Below are 7,057 nucleotides of genomic sequence, written 5' to 3' on the forward strand. Positions count from 1 at the left end.
CGCACCCTGCCGGCAGCCTGGGACAGGAGCTGAACAGAGGGCAGCGGTGCCGGGGCCTGCAGCAGCTCCGAGGGCTGGAGGGATCAAAAAGCTGGTGAGTGGCCTGTGCTGGTCTGCACTCGCATGCCATGTCCCAGCTTGACACAAAGCCAGCCCTGACTGGGAACAAACCCCAGCCCAGGCTCTGAGAGAGATAAGCCTTGCCTTATCTGATGAAGTGCAGGCAGTAGCTTGGACAGATGTGGTCCCAAAGCCCCGTGTCCCTTTGACCCTGACACAAGTACCTGCCTATGTTAACACTTAAAGATGACCAGACTAACCTTACTGACCTCAAAAGGCCTGCACAGATTCAGGATGGGCACATGAGTAGTTTGTTTGCAGAACCATGCTCTTGCATAGCCAGATGTATGTTAGCATCTGTCATCACAGAGTTAGGAGGTAAAGATTGACAGGGTAATTTAGTCTGGGATAACTTGGAAAATAAGTCTTTTTAAGCATGGGAAAAAACCATGACAAGCATGTACAAGCATTTTGACAATGGCCTGGCATTCCATAATGAATAGTGTGAGAATAAATTTTCTGACTAAAAATATTGAAAAGTATAAAATCTCCTTGTTTAATAGCAAGCAATAGGACAAGTACAAGAGTTAACCAAGTATCTTACTCAGTTATACATGTCCTGAATCAAGACTGAATGTGTAGAGACATGTTACCATGATTTTAATATTATACCTATTTTCATTCATGAAGAGATTACAGATACAAAGAGATAATATCTTGTGTCACAGAAGAACGCTTTTGGCTGTGTTACTGAGGTAGAGATCTAAATAAGTTTTACATTGCCTGTGAAGGGTGTTCTGTGTCTTGCTGGCAACAGTCAGTTAAAGCTCCAGATAACCACTTCAGACTGGCTGCATGCTTCAGTATTTCCCCCCTTCACAGTTGTTAAAACTTTAAAGAGCCTCAGAACATATCCAGATGGACAGTAACTGTGACTGCCACTTATGAAACCAGTATAATCTAGGACAATACGCAAAGTAGGGTAAGTGGGAAGGAAAACAAGTTCTGAATAGAGGACCTCCTTGGAATATTGGATCAGCCATCAGACACACCAATTCTGTTTAGACAGGCCTGTTATACACACCCAAATGCTCTGCAAAACAAAGCACACCCCCATCCTTTCACCACTGCACCTCCAAAACACTTCTACCCAAGGGTGGTCTTCACCCTGCTTGAGGCACTGTTTGTGCCTACATCTTTACTCACAAACTGAAGCATTGGTTTCCATAGTTTTTTGGCAAAGCTGACACACATTAATTATGTTCTCCTGAAAGGGATGTCATATCTTAGCAGTTTTACTTGGGTTTAACTTTTTCAAATATGCAATAGAAAAATATGAACAAATAGATCACTTATCATTGTGCTGCTACCAGTGGATTTCCCCACCCAAGGCTGCTTGTGTGACACCAGGATTACCATAAATAACAGAGAACCTGGTCAAGAGAAAACTGTTCTTATTTGAAATTGTTCACTTATGGGATAATGTCTGCTTAACACAATGGAAAGCAATATATAGTGATTTCTTTGAATTTTTGTGCTGTACATATTTTTTTGCATACAGTATGCATGTATCACAATTGGGTGATTAGGTACTGAAGCCATGATAACAAGAAAAAAACCCAGACCTTGTCACATTTATAGCAACTAAATCTAAGGCTTCATTCCTCGCTACCACTGGTGTGAGTACTTAACTTCAGTTAAACTCCAGCACTGATGCCTACTTATTCATGTGTTGGCAGGAACAGATCTCAGTGCAGTGGGCATTCTCAACCACTTCCTTATTTGTCACATTTCAGAAATTGCCCAACAATGAAAAAATTTGTTTGGGAAATTGCGATTTTAATTTGTAATGTTTCATCCCCTTTCCTGCCTTCCTCCCATTCCTTTCAGTTCATGGTAGTTGAATTCCCTGCTAAAACACTGGTGCAACCATTCAGTTACATACTTGCTGCTCGGGGTGAGAGTGTGTTTGGAAAATACATCATGCTCTTATCACATGGGAGTAGTGATGTGTTTTAGTTTGCTGTTTTGCAGAAAACATTGTTTGCCATATATCTCAACAGACCCTGCTCTTCTTTTTTAAGAAATTGGCTAAGGGAGCTATGATTATTTCATTAGTCTTTTGGTCTTTTTGCATCATGATTAGAGATTGGCATGTGAATTATTTAACTAAGCTGTGAATATTGTTGTGTATTGCTAGGTTACACAAATACTGTGTCATTCAGCTATTTATGACTAACAAAATCAACAGTACAAAAAAGCTAATTCAAAGCTAAATAATCTTGGAGTCTTTTGACCAGCTGTAATATATCCATACAACACCGTTCTGTTGAATAAGGAAGCTATTGTTGGGGCTTTTGTCACAGGAAAAAAAAAAAGGGAAAAAAGCTGTGATATTTTTCTTTGGTTTTCTTCACGTCACAAACAAAGCTGCAGCCTTTGCCACTTCAGCTGGGCTGCGTTCTGTGCCCGAGGTGACTGAGCCTCTCACAGTTGGTCACATGGAAATGTGCTGAACAAGAAACACATCATAAACAAAAGCATGCTGGGGCTTCAGTGGGCAAAGCACGAGAGCAGAATATTAAACACAGATCCTGCCTAGGTAAAAATTTCTTTTGCTTGGTCATGGCACATAACAAGGTTTCATGCCTCTCTTTTTGGCATGTGTGGTGCCACAGACTCCACAGGAACCTGAATTTCATTCAGATGTCTGCTTCTTAATGAGCTGATCTTCAGAGGAGCAGCTATTTACTGATTCATTGCTGGCTTACACCTTCAGCACATGATTCTCTCTCACAACGGTCCAGGAAATTCACTGCATCTCAAACCACAAGCAATGGCAAGAATGCTCATGCAGCCATCGTGGGATTTCCTCATTATGCTGCAGAAATTATTTAAAAATGGAATAATCCCTTCAAATGGCTTCAGCAGTAATAAGCGATTCAGGTACATTAGAAAAAATACTGTATCATTAAACAATACTGTTTTAAACATCAATATATGGAAAAAGTGATAAAAGTGATTTAAATGTCTGTCTCTTTTTCACACCTTGGACTGTATGTACTTCATGCCTTTTAATTTTTCAGGCTTGCATCTTTGAATAGGAGGAGAGCATTGTGAATGGAATAAATGGTAAAATGCATTTCCTTCACCCATTCCTTCTGTCCAAACTCTTGCAGTTGTGAAAATGTTCAAACACTGCTTTAGTGAATTATGGCCTTATGAGAAAGACTGGAAAAGGAGAGAAGGAAGAGACTTCGTGACTTGGCTCCTCCCTGTAGTTTGTGTCTTAGTTTTTCAAGTCTTGATTTAAGTTTGACTCATTTCTTATCCAGAAATGCCCCATTTAAGGTCAGCTACCTCCTAAATTTACCATGTTGCCAAAATAACTCAAAGATGGCTTTATTAGCTAGACATCAACAATTAGGTGATCAATTTTAAAATTCTTGTTTTCCTTGATATTTTTTGCCATAAATTTTCTTCTTGAATCAAAAAGTGAAAGAGATGAAGAACAGTGGGAAATACTGAGCTAACAAAGTATGGTTGACATAATGAGGAGACCTTACTATTTGTAACACCATTAAAAGGTAACATAAAAAAGCTTTGCTTGACACAGAATATAGGTACAGACCAGTGAAAATATCAGATTTGAATATGCAAATATTGTTCTCTAACAAGATTCTGAATGAGTAAATTGTGAATCTAAAGTCATAATTGATGTCAGTTTTCCAGATGAATAAGCATTTAGGATCAATGAAAAGATGGGTAAATCTTGTCTCCATCATCAGACTACACAAATAAGACATTAGAAGGATGGAAAGGAGAGATTTTCCTGAACCACAGCTGCACAGAAACTTTCCTGTCCTCTCTCTTTCCCAGCCTTTTTGTTTCCTTTCAGGCCCATTTGAACAAACATCAGTCAGTCTCCTTATTTTAGCCTATTTTGGTGATGTTCTGTGGGTTTCCAGCTTATTTCTGCATAACCTGAAAAGTCTGTATTTGCATCACAAGCTGACCAAAATGTTCTTTAATTATTTCCCAGGAGCTTTGCTTTGTTCTCTGAGGGTACAGCACTGCATTGCTACGCTGAAGGCTTGTCAGCATTCCCACTAGAGATGTCTAATCTGCAGGATACTGTATCCCAGCTGACTGAGTTGCAGATAGCTACAACTTGTTCTACAGGACTGCAAGACAGATGCCAGTTATTTAAGGTGCTTACATGAAACGTGTTGGTGCATTATCTTTTTTTCTGAGAGCGGGAAAGGGGGCAGAGAGAAAATCATAGCAAAGTCAGACCTTGCTGGGCTGCTTCTTGTCAAGCCTTGGTTCCATTCCCATCTGTAGGTTGCCTTTCTCAGCTACCAGTTTTTAGACTGGAGTGCTGCCATTTTTAAAGCCTTCCAAGGCAACTCAGTGCCCAGATGTTTTCTTAGTAATGTTTTTCTGTCTCTCACTTTTAATCATCCCATGACTTTGAGAAAAGTATCTGCATACTTGTGAGGCCTCTGGAAATTTTCAGAGCACTTAGATTATGTACAGATAAAACTCTGTGACTACATATGTATGAAAAACCTTGTTTTATTAAGATTTATTATCTTATTTTAAAATTGTCAATAACATCTTCTGCATTTGTTCAGGCAAAAGGGATGTAAAAAATTTGAGCAGCTGTGGGTGAGAGAAAGTTCATTCCTTATCAGTCATCCAAACTTGCCAAGTTGGTTTAATGGAAGCAGTAAAATGAATGCAGAAATGAAACTCAGGGATCACTTGATAACACTAAGCCAAGAGCAAAACAGAAAAGAGAGCAGGGTTGCTACTTTACCTTTCCTCATCTGTAGCTGGAATGGAAGGGAACAGGATGGATCGAAGGCATGTCGGCAGGGCAGGCAGACTCGCAGCGTTGGAGATAAAAGGTCAGACACAAAACTCCTTCTTCCAAATTGGAATTCAGGGAATTGTCAGCAAGTCCCCATCCATGCAGACTAAGTGCAAATGTGATTATGATGACAATGCTGGGACAAATGCTGTTCCCCATCAGCCTGGCATCAGTTCAGAGCCTTCTAGCTGTGCTGGGGCTGCTCTGTGTGGCTGTTCAGTGGAGCTGGAGCAGTTTCACCCCATCAGAGCACACTGATCCCCACAGTGAACGTGTGCATCTGGTTTTGAGTTCAAGCAGTTCAACAGTTCCTTACTGGCAGCCTCAAGGATATTTCAGTAGGATGAACTCCTTTACCTACAGAGCCATGAAAAGAGAAGAGTTAACAAGGGGCTATGAGCTGTTACTGCAGAGGTGATGAGGTGCCTTTATGGGACCTCGCACAGTGCTTGACACCAGGCAGAATTCCTCTTCTGCCAGTGCTTTGGGGAAGGTGGAAACCCCAAGCTTTCCCACCCACTGCCTGTCTGCTCACGTGTGCACAGGAAGTCTCAAGGCCCCATCTGCAGCACGTTCAGTGCTCTGGGCTCAGCCAAGGCTCCCAATCCTTGCTGAAGGCATGTGGAAATCCACTGCTGGCAAACCTGAGGCTGTCAGGGATTTTGGTCATTACCCTCAGCCATATTTATCCTATTAATGGTAGCTCAGTCTTAGGAAGGACAAGCTGTGCCACCAGTTTTGGCTCCAGTCTGTGCTGTAAGGACCCACAGTGCCCAGGAAATGTCTGACCCACAGACACCCTTTGTAACAGGTGGATGCATTGGCCTCTCTTCCTGCCACAGGGATCTTAGGCACCTGGCTTCCAGACTCCTGGAATTTGTCTGGCCCAACCATGCAGCACTGAAATCCCAGGGAGCAGCACTGGTGCTGATTTGCTGTTTAATCCTCAGCCCAGCTCCTCTCCAAGCTGTGGCACACAGCTCACATCTGGCACCCCTCGGGGAGGAAGATCCAACAGCACCAACCACTGTTCCCCATGAGGGAATGGCAGAAGGAAACGGGTGAACACCATTCTGTCTGTTTTACTTCTTAAAACCACTCAGAAAATCTTTCTACATTAAAGCATATTTCAGTATTTCTTGAGGTCAAATGCAAAATACTGAGTTTGCTCTTTTCAAATCAGTAATGTGAAAAAAGAAATATATCAGAAGAATTATTCAATACTTCAGAAGACAAAGGCACATTGTAAGTTGCAATTGCTGTGTAGGCTTTTAAGTAAAAAATCTGTTAAAGGAAAACCTGTTAGATCCTCCCTCCTGCTTTAGCAATTAGAAGAATATTTATATAGAAATAATGAAGTGTAATCATCACAGGCACTGGGTTTGCAGGGCTCAGAACATGACTCAGTGATGGGTTTGGGGCCTTGGAACTGAGACCAAGTCCTGCAATTTTGGGCTCACAGAGACTGTCTGCTGTATTTTAGTGGCTCAGAACCAGACTCATTTCAGCAATTTTTGGGCTCGCAAAGAGAGGCCAAGGGCTGTGTTTGGGAGGCTCAAAGTTCAGCCTCAGAGCTTAAAAACAGATACTAAATCCTGCATTTTGGACTCTGAAATCAGGCTCCTATAGCTGGATTTGGGGCTCAGGAACAGAGACTAAGCCCTGTGTTTTCGGGCCTTAAGTCAGAGACCAAGTGCTACATTTTAGGGCCTCAAAACTAGAGACCAAGTCTTGTGTTTCGGGACCTTGAAACCAGGGTTACTCAGCCAGGTTTGGGCTCACACAGAGAGACCAAGTCTTGCATTTTGCAGGCTTAGAGCAGAGGCACTTGGGCCTTGAAACCAGGTTATGTGGCCACTACTAAAGCTGAGGAGAGCAAGTCCTGTCAGCCTTATGTGGCTCCATTTAGGGCTGAGAAACAGAGACCAAGTCCTGCATTTTGGGGGCCTGAAAAGAGACATGTCCTGTGTATTTGGGTTTTGAAATAGGGAGCAAGTGCTGCAGTTTAGCTGCTCATAACCAGGCTACTTTGGCTAAGTGCAGATAAAGACTAACTGAGTCATGACTGAGGACTTGAAACTGGGGTCACTTACCATTTGGGCTCACAGAGAGTAAGTTTTG

Source organism: Lichenostomus cassidix, chromosome 4 (assembly GCF_008360975.1).
Source record: "Lichenostomus cassidix isolate B80296 chromosome 4, HeHo_3.0, whole genome shotgun sequence".
Classification (NCBI taxonomy): Eukaryota; Metazoa; Chordata; class Aves; order Passeriformes; family Meliphagidae; genus Lichenostomus; species Lichenostomus cassidix.